Here is a 21,528-nt window from a genome sequence, read left to right as displayed (position 1 = left end):
AACTCCTTGCTTGCTAAATTGCGGCAACTCCCGCCATCAATAATGACCTTGCAAGCCTTGTCAGGACCAACTAAAGCTTTGGTTTGGAACAAATTGCAGCGCTGAGTAGATGCACTAGGCAACACATTAAGAGCACGCTGCGACACAACAATGGTGCGAGCATCAGAAGGATATGCATCTTCACCATCAGTGTCATAGTCATCATCGTCCGGAGCATTTGGATCAACATCATCTCCAGTCTCATACTCATTGTCCTCATTGATAAACATGACTTTGCGGTTAGGACAATCTCTCTTGAAGTGACCCTTGCCACCACATGTATGGCAAAGCATATCGCGGTTGCGCGTTGTAGACACACCAGAACCACTCGTACTTGCAGCGAGATTCGGACTTCTTTGCATTAGATACATTGGAGACCGGTTTGCTAGGCGGAGTAGAGTAAGGAGCGGAGCGCGTCGAAGGCGCCGGCGCCGTAGAGGGCGCGCGGGGTGTAAAACGCCCAGCTCCCGTAGCACGTCCCTTAACCTTTGCTTCTTCAGCTAACTGTGATTCAGCTTCTCTTGCATGATGTAACAATTGATTCATATTGGTGTAGGTGTAATGACGAAAAATGCCTTTAACATCATACTTCAATCCATTGAGAAAACGCTGCATTGTCATCTCTAGAGACTCACTGGACACGACCACGCTGCATAAGCATCTCCATCTCCATGTAGTACTCATCAACAGTCTTCACACCTTGCCTTAATAGTGTTAGCTTATCAAATATATTCCGCATGTAATTTGTTGGCACAAAACGAGAAGTCATAACCTCCTTCATTGCACGCCATGTACGGATAGGCTGCGCACCATCTTCGTCGCGGTTACGAACCAAAGAATCCCACCAACGCAATGCATAACCATCAAATTCAGAAGACGCAAGCTTGATCTTCCTATCTTCAGAGTAGTGTGGATGTAGGCTCCATAATTTCTCAATCTTGAGCTCCCAAGTAAGGTATTCTTCAACATCAGCTCCTCCTTCAAACTTAGGTATGGAAAACTTAGGCTTACCCAATCCATCTTCTTCATCTTGTCCACGACCATTGCGGCCAAGTGGAACCCAACCACGAGGACGATGACCACGAGGCGCACCACGAGCATTGTGTGCGTCATCTTCAAGCTCAGGATCTTCATCATCTTCTTGTTGTTGTTGTTGTTGTACAGATCAAGTTCTCAATAGCGATGAGCATGTCCGCAATATTGCGTCGTATATCCGTCACTTGATCAGCCAATCCAGTGACAGTTGCATTAGTAGCATCCATCGTTTGTTTGATCTCGTCAACTGTACCCTTAAGCTCATCATCCTTAGTGCGGAATTCACGTCGCATCTCATTACGAAGAGCTTCATACTCCCTCCATGTGATGATATCTGCCGAATTCTTGTTTTCCTGGTTAACAATCTTATTATCACTAGCAGACATGATTAGTATGTTAGTGCACTAAATCAAAAATATATGGTGGTACGCTCACAACTCACTCAAAACTGATAAGAAAAGGAAATCTTACCGTTCCAAAGTAAATTAGTGTTGCTTACCACTTGTAGTAACAACTAGTGCACGGATGTAGCGAAGCGAATATCAAGGGTATAAGAACAATCACACGACAAAGCAGGGTATATGTGGGGCTGTAGGTAGGCGACCTATTTGCACCAATAACAAGCTCTAGCGCTGACCGTAGACAACCAAAGATACTCACACAAGGCGATATTATGGGGCAATGCAACTATATGGAGGAAAGGTTGCAATGCACAAGAGAGACACTAGCAAAGCTCAACGAGACAGGCACAAGATTGCTCAACTACGGATGCAAGAAAGAAAACTTAGGCCTTTCACTTGATTTCAACTAGCACACACTTTTCTTTTTGTATTTTTCTTTTTGTAACACACGCAGCTATGTAGCTCTTTTTGCTTCTTTTCTATTTTCTCTTTTTTTTTTGATTTTATGACACAACTCCTTGATAACACGGCCAACAAGATATGCAAAGCACCAAAACCCTAACGAGCAGCCTGTCGAGCGGTAAAACTAGTCTCTTCTGGGGAAGTTCCTAGTCACTTTATATCGATAGGCTGTGTCTATGGTTGGGAACAAGCACACTGTACGCTATGTGGACTCGGAGTAACAAAAACTAACACACTATGATAAACTAAACACAAGATGATAAAGTAAACTCAAACCCTAAAATACTAGATGAAAGAGAAAGTTACGCAAAAACAACTACGAAAAGCAACTAAAACTCGAAATTAGTGCAAGCTATGGCTATGGCAAACCCTAACCCTAATATTTTTGGCTTTTTCTGTATAGGAAAACACTCACAACTCAACTATGGGGTGGATTGTGGATGGCTTACCGAGGAAAACTGGAAATCTGATACCAAGATGATAAGGGGTGGCCCGATCTTCTCAGTAAGCAACGGTGGTGATGATGAAAACGGGTGATGGCAGCGGAGATACACGACGATGAAGTGGATGATAACTTGTATGACGCAACGAGATCTCTCGATTGGTCCCCGTCGCCGCATGCAACAGCTCTCAACCCTGCAAGATATTCGCAACTCCACACACTTGCGCACGTAGCCGCCGACCACGAAGCGGTAAGTTGCAACCGTCTAATTCCCAATGGAACAGCAGATCACACAAGGCTTAAACAGGATCTACACAATATCCGAGCAATATGGTGTAGGGAATTCAATAGTTTTGCAGAGCAAACAACTAAGAACTAGGGTTTATCTTAAACGTGGTCTAAAGCAACTCAAGGGGCGTCCCAGGGACTTATATAGGCGTCTGGGACGACCTCAGGTCCAAAAAGTACGAAAATAACCGACCCAGAACAGATCTGGTCGAGACAGACTCGGAGTCGGCCGGTCTGGCGGCCGGTCGACCGGGTCCGGACCGGCCGGTCCGGTTCAAACCGGACCTGGCACCGGGTGGTGACCGGGTGAAGCTCCCGAGCTTACGGGATAGTGCCCGGATGGCACAAACGCCGCGTCCGGTTGAAACCGGCCGACCCGGCGCCGAATCCGGCCGGACCGGGCCTCGGGACCGGATGAAGCGGCTAAGGCCCTCGGATTGGCCCGGATGGCACCGGCGTGGGGTCCGGTTGTGACCGGCTGGTCCGGCGCCGAGGCCGGTCCGACCGGGCCTGAGACCGGCCTCGAAGAACTCCTCCTTCGCGCATTCCTCCCGCTCCTCCTCGCGCGTCCATGGGATGTCTTCACGTCCAGCTCCATGTCCAGCTTCACGTCCAGCTTCTTGTCCAGCTGCTCCTCTCCTCCTCGTGCGATGCTTGGTTCCTCCTCATACCTGATCATACATAAGTAATACGACTTAGGTAGTATAAAATTCTCATTGATCAAAGTATCGTTTAGGAACAAGTTCACCTGTTGTTTAAGTAGCTTCGCACGAGCTCGTGTCATTGGTCCAATCCTAACTTCATTGGACTTGAGCTTCACAGCTTCATCTTCATCTTGCAATGACGGAGGTAGTAGTGAGGTAGGGATGTCCTCATCATGGTGGGTCTGTCATCATCGATCAAGGACGTGGCCGCCCAAGCGGACTACCCTTCATTAGCGCACATGGTGCAGAAGCTGTCAGCGTATGAACAGCGCCACCCAGATGTCTACCAGGACAAATTCAAGCGCGTGGTTACCATGGTTGACGCAGGCGAAGATGAAGGCGCTATGGGAGACCAAGAAATAGCAGTGGCTGAGTGGACTCGGGGAGGAACCCCCGTGTCCTGCAAATGGGTAAAGCCACCAGGGCCACCCAGGGGATTTGATTTTGACGTGACCAAGACGGAGCAAATCTTCGACCTCCTGCTCAAGGAGAAACAGTTGACGATCCCTGAAGGTCTCAAGTTCCCCACGGCGCAAGAGCTGAACGGAAAGCCATACTGCAAATGGCACAACTCGCTCTCCCATGCCACCAACGACCGCAGGGTGTGGCGTCGGCACATCCAAGCGGCGATAGAGAAGGGGCGTCTAATTTTCAACCGCGACGCTATGAAGGTCGACACCCAACCCTTCCCCGCCGTTAACATGGTGGAAGTCACCTTCCCTGAGGGTTGCCAGACAGGTCCCTCGTTCAGCATCAACATGGTAGGACCTGGGAACCACTCTGGCAAAGATGGAGATGAGAGCAGCTGCTCTCAGAGCAAGGACACAGAGGGGGCCGCTCCATGCGATCGGCCCCGTCAAAATGGCAAGCGCTACGTCACGGAGGGGGAAGTGAAGAACATAAGATATCAACGACCCCTCTCTGATCACCTCCTCAACAAGTATGTGAGTCAGTACGACCAACGCCGGCGACACGGTGACGATGATGAGAGAGATCGTCTGGCTAGAGGAGCCAGAAGATATCGTCGGCACGATCACAATGAGGAGGAACACGAGCGCCGTGCCACGGAAAAGCCAAGGGAGCAAGATGACAACGCCAGGCACTGGGACTGCCCCTTCTTCAGACACTGCTGGGATTCAGGAATGAGCCGATTGCCAACAATCGGCAACTGCCCGTAATGCAACCAGAAAAGAAGGAGGCAGCCAACGTGTCCGTGTTCGAGCGCCTAGGGCCTCTCCCACCACAAAACGTACGTGCTGAGATCCCTCGGTTGGAAGATCTCGAGGATTCGGAAGACGAGGGGGAAGACGAAGAAGACAGGTACCACCGTCCAAGGTGGTGCCCTGATGGTCTCAGCCATTCACAAAAGCGCAGGGTTCAGCGATTGCGCGGCTTGGAGGAAGCCGAGAGGTTATACTTGCATACGCTAAGGAAGGCACGACCTGATCTGGGTGCGAAAGTTCAGCGAACCCTGGATGAGGAGGGACTGCCGCAAAGAAAAGAGTGGCGCCCCAAGCAAAGGAAAGCCGATGATGAAACATCGGCTGGCACAAACGTGGTGCTCGTTCGCCCGGCGAAGTGTAGGGCTCCACGATTACACGATGCACTCGAGGTGGACGACAACAGAACGCACCAACGTGATAAAGTCAGAGATTGGGCTGGTTTTGTCTACCGGCCTGGGCGAGTAGCAAAACTACGTCAATAAGCAACGTGGCAAGGCTGATCCTTGCGATCGGCCCTCCAAATTGATGAAGGGACGTTACAAAACCTTCACCGAGCAAGCAACGTGGAGGCCGATTCCAGCAATCGGCCAAAATTATCCTCACCACCTATTTTGCCTGGGATCAACGTTTGACCCAACAGGGACTCGCTCGAAGAGCCGATACCATCAATTCTCTTGACAGAATCGGCTCGGGGGGGCACCTAGGTGGATAAAACATGAGGATACGAGATAGTACTATCAAATATGGGGGCCGATACACAAATCGGCCTAAAAAATTCAAAAAATTTTTAGCACGACCGATGCGACGGACATCGACTTAAGGATATGAAAGCCGATGCAGGGACATCGACTCAAGAGGAATAACGGTTACGATCAGAGGAGCACGAAGGGGATCCGCCAAAGGAAAGGAGCCGATCTGACCAGCAGGGCGCTAGGAGCGGACTGAAGAAGCTCGGGGGGCAGCCCACCTTGAAGGCTCTCTGCAAGCCGATTTATGTGCAAATCGGTTGGCTCTGCATGATCAAGCCCGGGCCAATTCAGCTAAGTTACGCGTCCTCGTTTCTGTTTTTGCTTTGGCCAAGACTCGGGGGGCAGCAGGCCTGGTGGATGTTCTATTTTGCTCTGTTTAAAGAGCCGATTGGGATACCATCGGCTGGTCCTTCATTGCAACCTTCTTCACAAATGATGAGTATTGAAGAGGATTATTGGGTTTGGTTGGGAAAGTTCAAAGGTTTTCCTGAAGATCCTGGCATTTTCTCGCCGATTTAGAAAAATCGTCGCTTGAAGAAGGGAAGGGCGACTTCGAAGGACCGATGCGGTGCTATCGGCTCATCACGCGTTGGCAAAGGGAACGAATCGGCAAGGTCAGTAGGAGAGGGAATCGGCTCAGTTGAACTCAGAAGAAATCGGCAAATCAAATTGGGGAAAAGTTCTTCATTAATAAGAGATTTCTTACATAGTAGAGCTGATTGCCCTCAAAAGGGAGTACTAAGGGGGCACATTGCCCCGTCTACTTCTACGGATCCTATGCTAAGGGCCCTATCTACGGGCCATTGCTGCCTTCGTCGTCGCCGTCATCGCCGGCCGCCGCCGCTGCTCCCGGCCGGCTCGTCGTCGCTACTCCAGCCGGCCGCCGGCAGGACCTTCATTGTCCTCATCTTCCTCGTCGTCGTCGTCGTCGTCGTCGCTGTCGAAGTCACTCAGATTCCCCGGCCAGGGGCAATGGCGCTTGGCCGGCGGCTCGTCGGGGAAGCTGTCGTCGTCGTCGTCCTCCTCTTCCTCCTCCTTCACCTCCTCGGAGGTGGCCCCATCCCAGGGAAAGCGATCATCCTCGCTTTCTTCCACCGCTTCCCTGTCGGCGAGGAAGCGGAGATCGCTCTCCCCATCAGTCAGGGACTTGTCGTCCTCTCGACCGCGATGGAAAAATCATGGCTGGGCTCATTCCCGGCCTCGATGGCGCGGCGGATGTTGGCCGCGTGGACCTCCGCTGGGTTCCACTCCGGCGTCGGCTCGCGGGAAGAGGAGGACTCGATGGGAAAGCCCGATGAGGCGGAGGAAGAAGACGACATGGTGGCGCAGGAGGGCTTTTGGGGTGCTAATGCGAAGAAGATGCAGGAATAAACTGTGCGGAGTGGTTAAATAAAGGGGATATAGTGGATGCCCAAGCAGTTTCCGAGGACGTGGTGCCAGAACCGTCAAATCGCGAGGACGTGGTGCCAGAACCGTCAAATCGCGCAGAGAAGGCGAGGAGGCAAGACGTCATCGTGAAGGATACTGCAACGGTTCTGCTCTGCCACGACATGACCCGACGAAAGAAAAGCGTAATGATTTTGGAAATGTCATTTCCAAAACCAGGGGGGCATGTGTTATCACCAGAATTTGACCAAGTCAGAGGTGGGCCGCGATCAAGGTGGACGTGAAGGTTATACATGGAAGAAAATAGGTGAATCGGCCTTTATGCGCAGAGTTTGGGCTAGTTAGCCCGTGTATCTTAATATAGTAGGCTACGTAGAAGTTAGATTTTATCTCGTGCACGGTTTGGTGCACGCCCACATTAGAAAGTCCCCCGGACTATAAATATGTATCTAGGGTTTATGAAATAAACAACAACCAACGTTCAACACAAACCAATCTCGGCGCATCGCCAACCCCTTCGTCTCAAGGGTTTCTCCGGTAGCATCATGCCGCCTAGATCGCATCTTGCGATCTAGGCAAGCACGAGCCTGCCCACGTTGTTCATGCGTTGCTCGTACTGAAGCCTTTTTGATGGCGAGCAACGTAGTTATCGTAGGTGTGTTAGGGTTAGCATTGTTCTTAGTACCATATGCTGTCGTAGTGCAACCCTTGCGCATCTAGCCGTCCCTGTACCTCATCATGGGTGCAGGGGCGGCACCCCGCTTGATCGTTATTTAGTAGATCTGATCCGTTACGATCGCTCCTTGATTTATCGTGGATTAGTTTAATATCCGCAATAGTTAGGCCTTACAAAGGGTTGGAGGATCCAGCGGCGTGTAGGGTGTAGTTTGCTGGCCCTAGACAGGATGTTCCGAGGATCAACTTCGTGTTGGTTTTTAGGCCTTGTCTAGGGCTGTCTTATCGTCACCGTGCGCGAGCGCGAGGCCCAATCGTGAGTAGGATGATCCGATTATGCGGTGAAAACCCTAGATCGTCGTGGGTCTCATATGCTTTATCTTGATCAAGCAGGACCACCATATATTCGGCCACCTTGGACGAATCATGGGTGGATCGGCTCCATGAGCCGATTCACAGGATAACCTGAGAGCCGATCGAGGCTCGTATTTGACGTGTACGTGTGTGCCCTGCAGAAACTAAGCGAGGCATCATCCACACCTTCCTGACCAGGTATAGGTCAGGTGGCACGCCCTTGCAACTTGCATCGGCGCGCGACCAGGCGGCTTTGCGGGCCGTCGCTCTGAGGGACTGGGGCCAGCCGCAGCCCTAAGTTGTTCCCGGCTCTACGGTGTTGGCCAGTCGCTGCCCGCCGGTGGGTTTCTGACGCCAACAGCAGCAACTTTTTCCCCTCTAATCTAGCTAGAGTCCTTAAAGAAATCCATCATAAGCATGGTCAAATACACATATATAGCATGGGGCAGATGTTCCAAAGGGATTATATATTCATCACTTGGTAATTTGGAGAGCAAACAAGCAGTAGCCATATCACTCAATCCAATAATATAGTAATTTGGATCATAAGGCATCAATTAAGGAGGCAACCAGGGACAAAGGGAAACATTTGATGATCCAGTAAGTGCATGACACTTTGAGCTACCAAGAATAAAGGCCAACAGTGGATAAACATCTGGTCAACCATTTCTTGCACTAGAGGAAAAGTAACCAACATTGAAACTTGAACAGTCAAGTGACACCACAAGCAGCTCACACACACATGCAAACACATGTGTTGACAGTAACTAAACAGCAGAAGAACCCACCAAATATTCATGGGTACTTAGGATCAGTAGGAAATTGATAAAGTACAGTGAGGAGCAAGCGTACCATCAGAAACTGTCCATTTGAGAGAAATAACATTGGGGTAATGTTAAAATGTTTGTCTCCATATTTGGGAGACATTTTTAATATTGGAGTCTAGCTAATGGAAATCAAGAACTAGTCTTGATCTCTGATGTCTACGTTCCCCCTCCTTTCCTGTAGACAGTGTTGGGCCTCCAAGTGCAGAGGTTTGTAGAACAGCAGCAAGTTTTCCCTTAAGTGGATCACCCAAGGTTTATCGAACTCAGGGAGGAAGAGGTCAAAGATATCCCTCTCATGCAACCCCGCAACCACAAAGCAAGAAGTCTCTTGTGTCCCCAACACACCAAATAGGTGCACTAGTTCGGCGAAGAGATAGTGAAATACAAGTGGTATGAATATATATGAGCAGTAGCAACGGTGCCGTAAAATAGCTTGCCGACGTGTAGTTGGTGGTGGTAGTATTGCAGCAGTAGTAACACAAGAAACAAGAAACAAGCAAGTAGTAACTCAGCAGCATTTGGGAACAAGGCCTAGGGATTACACTTTCACTAGTGGACACTCTCAACATTGATCACATAACAGAATAGATAAATGCATACTCTACACTTTTGTTGGATGATGAACACATTGCGTAGGATTACACGAACCCTCAATGCCGGAGTTAACAAGCTCCACAATAATGCTCATGTTTAAGTAACCTTAAGTGTAAGATAGATCAAAACGACTAAACCAAGTACTAGCATAGCATGCACACCGTCACCTTCATGCATATGTAGGAGGAATAGATCACATCAATATTATCATAGCAATAGTTAACTTCGCAATCTACAAGAGATCATGATCATAGCATAAACCAAGTACTAACACGGTGCACGCATCGTCACCTTTGCACACATGCAGGAGGAATAAAACTACTTTAATAACACATCACTAGAGTAGCACATAGATAAATTGTGATACGATGCACATTGCAATCATAAAGAGATATAAATAAGCACTTCACTACGCTCTTCAACAATGAATAAGTACTTCGTGAAATATAGCCTAAGAGACCCACACGGTGCACACACTCGTCACCTTTACACACGTGGGACAAGGAGTCTCCTGGAGATCACATAGGTAAAACCCACTTGACTAGCATAATGACATCTAGATTACAAGCATCATCATATGAATCTCAATCATGTAAGGCAGCTCATGAGATTATTGTATTGAAGTACATAGGAGAGAGATGAACCACATAGCTACCGGTACAGCCCCGAGCCTCGATGGAGAACTACTCCCTCTTCATGGGAGCAAGCAGCGGTGATGAAGATGGCGGTGGAGATGGCAGCGGTGTCGATGGAGAAGCCTTCCGGGGCACTTCCCCGCTCCGGCAGGGTGCCGGAACAGAGACTCCTGTCCCCCGCATCTTGGCTTCGCGATGGCGGCGGCTCCGGAACTTTTCTCGTATCGTGGCTCTCTCCGTAAGGGTTTTCGATGCGGGGGCTTTATATAGGCGAAGAGGCGGCGCAGGGGGGTCAACGAGGCGACGACACCATAGGGTGGCGCGGCCGGGCCCGGGCCGCGCCACCATGTCATCTCGGGCCCACCAGGGCCCCCTCCGGCGGCTCTCGGGTGTTCCGGATGCTTCCGGGCAAAATAGGAACCCGGGCGTTGATTTCGTCCGATTCCGAGAATATTTCGTTACTAGGATTTCGAAACCAAAAACAGCAGAAAACATGAACCGGCACTTCGGCATCTTGTTAATAGGTTAGTTCCGTAAAATGCATAAATATGACATATAATGTGTATAAAACATGTAGGTATCATCAATAAAGTAGCATGGAACATAAGAAATTATCGATACGTTGGAGACGTATCGCATCCCCAAGCTTAGTTCCGCTCGTCCCGAGCAGGTAAAACGATAACAAAGATAATTTCTTAAGTGACATGCCATCATAACCTTGATCATATTGTAAACATATGTAATGAATGCAGCGATCAAAACAAAGGTAATGACATGAGTAAACAAGTGAATCATATGACAAAGACTTTTCATGAATAGAACTTCAAGACAAGCATCAATAAGTCTTGCATAAGAGTTAACTCATAAAGCAATAATTTAAAGTATAGACATTGAAGCAACACAATGGAAGATTAAGTTTCAGCGGTTGCTTTCAACTTGTAACATGTATATCTTATGGATAATTGTCAACATAGAGTAATATAACAAATGCAATAAGCAAGTATGTAAGAATCAATGCACAGTTCACACAAGTGTTTGCTTCTTGAGATGGAGAGAAATGGGTGAACTGACTCAACATAAAGGTAAAAGAATGGTCCTTCAAAGAGGAAAGCATCGATTGCTATATTTGTGCTAGAGCTTTTATTTTGAAAACATATAGAGAGCATAAAAGTAAAGTTTCGAGAGGTGTTTGTTGTTGTCAACGAATGGTAGCGGGTACTCTAACCCCCTGCCGTACAAACCTTCAAAGAGCGGCTCCCATTTTATTTTATTTTTGGGTGGCACTCCTTCCAACCTTTCTTTCACAAACCATGGCTAACCGAATCCTCGGGTGCCTCGCCAACAATCACATACCATGGAGGAGTGTCTATTTTTGTTAATTAATTTGGGACCGGGAATCCCATTGCCAGCTCTTTTTGCAAAATTATTGGATAAGCGGATGAAGCCACTAGTCCATTGGTGAAAGTTGCCCAACAAGATTGAAAGATAAACACCACATACTTCCTCATGAGCTATAAAACATTGACACAAATAAGAGGTGATAAATTTTGAATTGTTTAAAGGTAGCACTCAAGCAATTTACTTTGGAATGGCGGAGAAATACCATGTAGTAGGTAGGTATGGTGGACACAAATGGCATAGTGGTTGGCTCAAGGATTTTGGATGCATGAGAAGTATTCCCTCTCGATACAAGGTTTAGGCTAGCAAGGTTATTTGAAGCAAACACAAGGACGAACCGGTGCAGCAAAACTCACATAAAAGACATATTGTAAACATTATAAGACTCTACACCGTCTTCCTTGTTGTTCAAACTCAATACTAGAAATTATCTAGACCTTAGAGAGACCAATTATGCAAACCAAATTTTAGCATGCTCTATGTATTTCTTCACTAATAGGTGCAAAGTATATGATGCAAGAGCTTAAACATGAGCACAACAATTGCCAAGTATCACATTATCCAATACATTTTACCAATTACTACATGTAGCATTTTCCAATTCCAACCATATAACAATTTAACGAAGAGGAAACTTCGTCATGAATATTATGAGCTAAGAACACATGTGTTCATACGAACCAGCGGAGCGCGTCTCTCTCCCACACAAGGATGAACTTATTCAGAGAACTAAAATAACAAAACAAAAACAAAAATAAAAGCACACAGACGCTCCAAGTAAAATACATAGGATGTGACTGAATAAAAATATAGTTTCACTAGAAGAAACCTGATAAGTTGTCGATGAAGAAGGGGATGCCTTGGGCATCCCCAAGCTTAGATGCTTGAGTCTTCTTGAAATATGCAGGGATGAACCACCGGGGCATCCCCAAGCTTAGACCTTTCACTCTTCTCGATCACATTATATCACCCTCTTCTATTGACCCTTGAAAACTTCCTTCACACCAAACTTCAAGCAAACTCATTAGAGGGTTAGTGCATAATCAAAAATTCACATGTTCAGAGGTGACACAATCATTCTTAACACTTCTGGACATTGCACAAAACTTCTGAAAGTTAATGGAACAAAGAAACTCATTCAACTTAACAAAAGCGGCAATGCGAAATAAAAGGCAGAATCTGTCAAAAACAGAACAGTCCGTAAAGACGAATTTAAAGCTGGCACCAGACTTGCTCAAATGGAAAAACTCAAAACTAATGAAAGTTGCGTACATATCTGAGGATCACGCTCGTAAATTGGCAGATTTTTTCGAATTTTCTACAGAGAACTGTGCCCAGATTCGTGACAGACAGCAATGCTGTTTCTGCGCAGCGATCCCAAATATAACATCAACTTTGACATAGAAACTTTACTTGGCACAAAAACATGATAAGGAGAGGTTGCTACAGTAGTAAACAACTTCCAAAACACAAATATAAAACAAAGTACTGTAGCAAAATAACACATAGGTTATCTCCCAAGAAGTTCTTTCTTTATAGCCGATAAGATGGGCTCAGCAGTTTTAATGATAATGCTCTCATAAGAAATAGTATTTGAAGCAAAAGAGAGCATCAAGAGGCAAATTCAAAACACATTTAAGTCTAACATGCTTCCTATGCATAGGAATCTTGTAAATAAACAAGTTCATGAAGAGCAAAGTAACAAGCATAGGAAGATAAAACAAGTGTAGCTTCAAAAATTTCAGCACATAGAGAGGTGTTTTAGTAACATGAAAATTTTTACAACCATATTTTCCTCTCTCATAATAACTTTCAGTAGCATCATGAGCAAACTCAACAATATAACTATCACATAAAGCATTCTTATCATGAGTCTCATGCATAAAATAATTACTACTCCCATCATAAGCATAGTCATTCTTATTAATTGTAGTGGGAGCAAATTCAACAAAGTAGCTATCAAATATAGGAGGTATATTGTAATCATAATCAAATTTTTCCTCCATAACAGGTGGTAACAAAAGACTACTATCATTATAATCATCATAAATGGGAGGCAAAGTATCATCAAAGTAAATTTTCTCCTCAATGCTTGGGGACTAAAGATATCATGCTCATCAAAACCAGCTTCCCCAAGCTTAGAATTTTCCATAGCATTATCAACAATGGTGTTCAAAGCATTCATAGTAATAACATTCCCATTAGCATGCATATAAAGTTCCATGGGTTTCTTAATTCTTTCTTCAAACACATCATGTCCTAATTCAAGATAAAGTTCATAAAGATCTCTCATATTTTTGTTGTTTTCCATTATGCCTAACTAGTGTAAACAAGAAACCAAATGTCGCAATTGCAGAGTCTAAAGGAAATAGCTTCGAGTACTTACAACGGCGCCGGAAAATAGCTTAGTAGCCGAGGTCCGGAGTGTGAGTACCTTTTACCTTTCCTCCCCGGCAACGGCGCCGTAAAAGTGCTTGATGTCTACGTTCCCCTCCTTTCCCGTAGACAGTGTTGGGCCTCCAAGTGCAGAGGTTTGTAGAACAAGCAGCAAGTTTTCCCTTAAGTGGATCACCCAAGGTTTATCGAACTCAGGGAGGAAGAGGTCAAAGATATCCCTCTCATGCAACCCTGCAACCACAAAGCAAGAAGTCTCTTGTGTCCCCAACACACCAAATAGGTGCACTAGTTCGGCGAAGAGATAGTGAAATACAGGTGGTATGAATATATATGAGCAGTAGCAACGGTGCCAGAAAATAGCTTGCTGACGTGTAGTTGGTGGTGGTAGTATTGCAGCAGTAGTAACACAGTAAAACAGTAAACAAGCAGTAGTAACTCAGCAGTATTTGGGAACAAGGCCTAGGGATTACACTTTCACTAGTGGACACTCTCAACATTGATCACATAACAGAATAGATAAATGCATACTCTACACTTTTGTTGGATGATGAACACATTGCGTAGGATTACACGAACCCTCAATGCCGGAGTTAACAAGCTCCACAATAATGCTCATGTTTAAGTAACCTTAAGTGTAAGATAGATCAAAACGACTAAACCAAGTACTAGCATAGCATGCACACCGTCACCTTCATGCATATGTAGGAGGAATAGATCACATCAATATTATCATAGCAATAGTTAACTTCGCAATCTACAAGAGATCATGATCATAGCATAAACCAAGTACTAACACGGTGCACGCACTCGTCACCTTTGCACACATGCAGGAGGAATAAAACTACTTTAATAACACATCACTAGAGTAGCACATAGATAAATTGTGATACGATGCACATTGCAATCATAAAGAGATATAAATAAGCACTTCACTACGCTCTTCAACAAGTGAATAAGTACTTCGTGAAATATAGCCTAAGAGACCCACACGGTGCACACACTCGTCACCTTTACACACGTGGGACAAGGAGTCTCCGGAGATCACATAGGTAAAACCCACTTGACTAGCATAATGACATCTAGATTACAAGCATCATCATATGAATCTCAATCATGTAAGGCAGCTCATGAGATTATTGTATTGAAGTACATAGGAGAGAGATGAACCACATAGCTACCGGTACAGCCCCGAGCCTCGATGGAGAACTACTCCCTCTTCATGGGAGCAGCAGCGGTGATGAAGATGGCGGTGGAGATGGCAGCGGTGTCGATGGAGAAGCCTTCCGGGGCACTTCCCCGCTCCGGCAGGGTGCCGGAACAGAGACTCCTGTCCCCCGCATCTTGGCTTCGCGATGGCGGCGGCTCGGGAACTTTTCTCGTATCGTGGCTCTCTCCGTAAGGGTTTTCGATGCGTGGGCTTTATATAGGCGAAGAGGCGGCGCAGGGGGGTCAACGAGGCGACGACACCATAGGGTGGCGCGGCCGGGCCTGGGCCGCGCCACCATGTCATCCGGGCCCACCAGGCCCCCTCCGGCGGCTCTCGGGTGTTCTGGATGCTTCCGGGCAAAATAGGAACCCGGGCGTTGATTTCGTCCGATTCCGAGAATATTTCGTTACTAGGATTTCTGAAACCAAAAACAGCGTAAAAACGTGAACTGGCACTTCGGCATCTTGTTAATAGGTTAGTTCCAGAAAATGCATAAATATGACATATAATGTGTATAAAACATGTAGGTATCATCAATAAAGTAGCATGGAACATAAGAAATTATCGATACGTTGGAGACGTATCAATCTCCAAATGGTGATTAGAAGGAATTTATTCATCTTAAGCAACATTAGGGACAAATGGGATCATGCAAGGGACTTGGGTCATTTGGATCATAAGGCATCAATTAAGGAGGCAACCAGGGACAAAGGGAAACATTTGATGATCCATTATCATAGGCAACAAAGCAGCAACTTTTTCCCCTCTAATCTAGCTAGAGTCCTTAAAAGAAATCCATCATAAGCATGGTCAAATACACATATATAGCATGGGGCAGATGCTCCAAAGGGATTATATATTCATCACTTGGTAATTTGGAGAGCAAACAAGCAGTAGCCATATCACTCAATCCAATAATATAGTAATTTGGATCATAAGGCATCAATTAAGGAGGCAACCAGGGACAAAGAGACAAAGTAATTTCTTCGAGCACTTTGTGAACGCACGGGAGAGGAAGAGGGAGGGGAGTGGAGAGGTGGAGCTCACCGACGATGCTGTTGGAGGAGGGGCCGGGTAGAGGAAGAGGGAGGGGCCGGGTAGGGGTGGAGGAGGAGGTTGACGATGACGGCAGGGGTGGAGGAGGAGGAAGATGCGGCGGGTCCTCCTCCATGACGCGGAGCCGGCCCCTCCTCCTCCATGCGGCGGCCCCTCCTCCTCCATGCCACAGCGGCTTGTGCTGCTGGTGGCGGGGATTGGTGGAGCGTGGCGGCATGCGGCCCTCGCGGAGGAAGGAGGCGGCGGCGACGGCGACGCTCACCATGGAAGGCGGCGGCGCGCGGCGGTAGGGAGAGGAAGAGGGGTGGAGGAGGAAGTACGGGCGGGGGAGGGGGTACGGTTGGATATAGATGGCGCTATTTCTGTGGCGCACCAGCACAAGTGCGCCACAGAATCAACTACTTCTGTGGCGCACCAGAACCAGTGCGCCACAGAAACACTTATTTCTGTGGCGCAGCACGCCATGTGCGCCACAGAAATACCTACACTAATAATTGGTGGTGGCAGGATGTGGGCCCCACATAATTTCTGTGGCGCACGGTTCGGTAGTGCGCCACAAAAATAGCTTATTTTTGTGGCGCATTCTTTCTCATGCGCCACAAAAAATCTTTCTTTGGCGCATTTCTACTGGTGCGCCATAGAACTAAGCTCCACCTATAAGCATTTCCCTACTAGTGCATACTCAGTATGCGGATCATCAACCATAACCTTTCACTTACATACCCTTGTATAGGCACCTCTCCCCATGAGCTTGGCCTCCCAGCCATGGCAAACCGCCATCCTGGGAACTGCACAGGGCTTGGGTAGGACATTCACCTCATATTCACGTCATTTCACTTTCAACGGAGGCAGCCTCGGCATAACCCCTATGACGCTTGTTTAGAGGGAACCCATACTAAAATACATAAACTTCCAGTTAAGCCCTACCCATAATCAGGTATTGTGGGGGTACTCAAAAATTGGAATGGTATCGCATCCGAACCCAACCATCAGTGTTTTGTAAAATTCACCATGTTATTCACAAGTCATATTCACCTTCAAAACTTTCAATAGAATGAGTCATCATTCGAAGGTTTTCAAAGTCATTTGATTCACAAGTTCCCATCTAGAGTACTCAATTTTAGTTTAGGACTAGCAACTAATCATGAGGGGTGCTAACTAAGTTTTAGCTCTCTAGGCTAAGTTTGATGCTCTTGTAATACTCCACATCCAGACCAAAGTTAACTATGAACAAACTAAACTTTGATAAACCAACGTAAAAGCTTGCAATGTAAAAACTTGGGATTGGATCCTTAAACATAAAGTAATGGTGCAATGGTGCCTTGCTCTAGTAGAGCTTTGCACTATGGTAGCTAGCAAGCGTATAGCTTGCCTTGGTTGGTGTAGTGATCAAAGTTCCCTTCTTCTTCTTCGTAGACTTCTTCTTCCTCGTAGCACTCGGTACTAGCGTCTATAAATGAATACGAGGTGCACAATCACCAAACAAATACTTAGGTAGACTAGTAACCATAATGGTTCACACAAGATGACCTATTATCATCGCAAGCATCCATACTAGGGTTTTACTTTTATTTACTTTGAAAAGTAATTTACTCTCATTGAAATATTTATTAAGGTTTCTCTTTCCTTTGAGGAATAATTTCCTTTCTTTGAACATTACTAAGATTTAATATCCTCAAATAATAAATATGAGATCATGTTGACCTAAGTCACCACTTCATATTTACCATTTGGAAAAATGATTTAAATGAGATAAAATATCTCATACCATTTAATCATTACTATTTTAGAAAAGGATTTAATATTCTCAAGTAATAACATATGGGGTCATGAAGACTAAGGTCATCACCTCACATTGAATTACTTAGAAAAATGATTTAAATGAGATGCTACATCTCATAGGATTTAAATACTATTTTTGAAATAGTTTAAATGAGCTGGAAATGACTATATAGCCATTATTTTGCTCTAGCCCATGATCATGTAAACGACTATGCTATGTTCTTACATATTCATGTAGAGTATGTGAAATGTGAATTATGAGAGTTGGAATCAACTCAAAATCATTTATGGTGGATTTTTAATAAATGTTTGAATTTGAAAAAGGTACTGACTGGTTCTTTGTGCTACACAAATTCTACAATAGATCTAGGGTTGAGACCAGTGTAGTTGGTTAGAGATTTTCACAACCTTTCCAACAATATCAAATTCATAAAATTTGGCTCAGCAGATCTTTCAATTTTTAATTTTGAACTTGACACCAGTATGGAAATTGAACTAAAAGATTTAAACCAATTTTGAATCATTGGGCTTGCGCGGGAAACGCAAATGGGCCCGTGAAAGAAAAAGCCTAGCAGACCGGCCCAGTAACGCGTCTCGCACGCACGGGCCGTCTGACGAAGGGTCCCACTCGCCAGTGACTTGTAAACGCCGAAGCGGTATGGATCAATAAGAGGCGTTGGATTAGAAAAAGATCGAGCCGCTGGCGTGCGTCGTCGTCGAGGACGAGCATGAGCTCACTGGCGGCAAGCACCAGGGGGTGGGAGGCTCACCGGCGCTCCGGCGATGATCGGCGATGATGCACGACGGGGTTGTCGACGGCGGCGGTTCTCCTGGTACAAGTGGCAGCTCCTGGGGCGGCGGCAATCTCCTTCTTCTTCCGCGGCGGCTCCGCAGGCTCCGGCGATGCAATTGGCTAGCTACGGTGCAAATTGGGAAGAGGGAGAGCTCGAGGAGTGGTTCTGAGATGGGAGAAGTCGAATGGTGTGGAGATTTGGGGCGAGGGAGGCCTCCTTTTATAGCGGCGTCGAGGTCTGCGGCTCACGGGGCAAGTCGCTCAAGGCGTCGTGGCTACAGGAGCGGAGAGGGTTGGGCGCTGACGCAGGGACGTTGGCGACGTCAAGGCGGTCCTGATGCGCGTCATGGCGCGGCAGGAGGTGGACGGAGGAGTGCGGGCGATGTCAGTCTATGCCACGGGCCCGGCGGAGGTTGTCGATGGTGGCGTCAGCTACAGGGCGAGCGCGGGCCAATGGGGTTGTCCAGGAGGGAGCTGGTGCTGTGGTGATTGCGCATGCGAGAGGAGAGGGCGAGGGCAGGACGGACGCGTCGGGGCGAGGCGGTGCTCTGGCGCGTCCAGTGGCATGTCTGTGATGGGATTCGTAGCATAGAAAAACAAAAAAATTCCTATCGCAAGAACGAAAACAGAAGCCAAGATCTAATCTAGTAGATGGTAGCAACGAGAAGATCAAGAGACTAAGCCTCGAACGATCACTTGCCGCTTGCAAAAGCGTGTAGAAGATCTTGACGGTGCCACAATCGGGCAGCACCTCCGTACTCGGTCACACGTTTGGTGTTGATGACTGATACGTCTCCAACGTATCGATAATTTCTTATGTTCCATGCTACATTATTGATGATATCTACATGTTTTATGCACATTATATGTCGTATTTACGCATTTTCTGGAACTAACCTACTAACAAGATGCCGAAGAGCCAGCTTGTCGTTTTCTCGCTGTTTTTGGTTTCGTAAATCCTAGTAACGAAATATTCTCGGAATTGGACGAAATCAACGCCCGTGGTCCTATTTTTGCACGAAGCTTCCGAAGACCGAAGAGGAAAGGAAGTGGGGCCACGAGGCGCCGCCACAACAGGGCGGCGCGGCCTAGGGCTTGGCCGCGCGGCCCTGTCATGTGGGGCCCTCGTGTGGCCCCCCGACTTGCCCTTCCGCCTACTTAAAGCCTCCGTCGCGAAACCCCCGAGCACCGAGAGCCACGATACGGAAAACCATACCGAGACGCGCCGCCGCGAATCCCATCTCGGGGGATTCAGAGATCGCTCTCCGGCACCCTGCCGGAGAGAGGATTCATCTCCCGGAGGACTCTTCATCGCCATGATCGCCTCCGGAGTGATGAGTGAGTAGTTCACCCCTGGACTATGGGTCCATAGCAGTAGCTAGATGATCGTCTTCTCCTCATGTGCTTCATTGTTGGATCTTGTGAGCTGCCTAACATGATCAAGATCATCTATCTGTAATTCTATATGTTGTGTTTGTCGGGATCCGATGAATAGAGAATGCTATGTTATGGTGATTATCAATCTATTGTTTATGTGTTGTTTATGATCTTGCATGCTCTCCGTTATTAGTAGAGGCTCTGGCCAAGTTTTTACTCTTAACTCCAAGAGGGAGTATTTATGCTCGATAGTGGGTTCATGCCTTCATTGATACTCGGGACAGAGGATGTAAAGTTCTAAGGTTGTGATGTGCCGTTGCCACTAGGGATAAAACATTGATTCTATGTCTAAGGATGTAGTTGTCGATTACATTACGCACCATACTTAATGCAATTGTCTCGTTGCTTTGCAACTTAATACCGAAAGGGGTTCGGATGATAACCCGAAGGTGGACTTTTTAGGCATAGATGCAGCTTGGATGGCGGTCTATGTACTTTTTCGTAATGCCCGGATTAAATCTCACTATATTTATCATATCATGTATATGCATTGTTATGCCCTTTTCTATTTGTCAATTGCCCGACTGTAATTTGTTCACCCAACATGCTTTTATCTTATGGGAGAGACACCTCTAGTGAACTGTGGACCCCGGTCCTATTCTTTACATCGCATACAACCTACTGCAATACTTGTTTACTGTTTTCTGCAAACAATCATCTTCCACACAATACGGTTAATCCTTTGTTACGACGAAGCTCAGTGAGATTGACAACCTCACTGTTTCGTTGGGGCAAAGTACTTTGGTTGTGTTGTGTAGGTTCCACGTTTGCGCCGGAATCCCTGGTGTTGCGCCACATCACATTTCGCCACCATCAACCTTCAACGTGCTTCTTGACTCCTACTGGTCCGATTAAACCTTGGTTTCTTACTGAGGGAAACTTGCCACTGTGCGCATCATACCTTCCTCTTGGGGTTCCCAACGGACGTGTACATCTACGCGCATCAAGCAAATTTCTGGCGCCGTTGCCGGGGATCTGAAGAAAAGTTACACCACAAAGATTTCTAACTCCCACGTCAACTACACGCCAGCAAGCAAATTTCTGGCGCCGTTGCCGGGGAGATCAAGACACGTTGCAAGGGGAGTCTCCACTTCTCAATCTCTTTACTTTGTTTTTGTCTTGCTTTATTTTATTTACTACTTTGTTTGCTGCACCTAAACAAAACACAAAAAAATTAGTTGCTAGTTTTACTTTATTTACTCGTCTTGCTCTCTATATCAAAAACACAAAAAAATTAGTTACTTGCATTTACTTTATCTAGTTTGTCTTATTTACTCGTTGCTAAAATGAATACCCCGAAAATACTAAGTTGTGTGACTTCACAACCACTAATAATAATGATTTCCTATGCACACCTATTGCTCCACTCCGCTACTACAAGCAGAATTCTTTGAAATTAAACCTCGCTTTACTGAACCTTGTCATGAGAGATCAATTTTCTGGTGTTAGTTCTGATGATGCTGCTGCCCATCTCAATAATTTTGTTGAACTTTGTGAAATGCAAAAGTATAAGGATGTACATGGTGATATTATTAAATTGAAATTGTTTCCTTTCTCATTAAGAGGAAGAGCTAAAGATTGGTTGCTATCTTTGCCTAAGAATAGTATTGATTCATGGATTAAATGTAAGGATGCTTTTATTGG

Source organism: Lolium rigidum, chromosome 4 (genome assembly GCF_022539505.1).
Source record: "Lolium rigidum isolate FL_2022 chromosome 4, APGP_CSIRO_Lrig_0.1, whole genome shotgun sequence".
Classification (NCBI taxonomy): domain Eukaryota; kingdom Viridiplantae; phylum Streptophyta; class Magnoliopsida; order Poales; family Poaceae; genus Lolium; species Lolium rigidum.
This window is presented reverse-complemented; position numbering follows the sequence as displayed.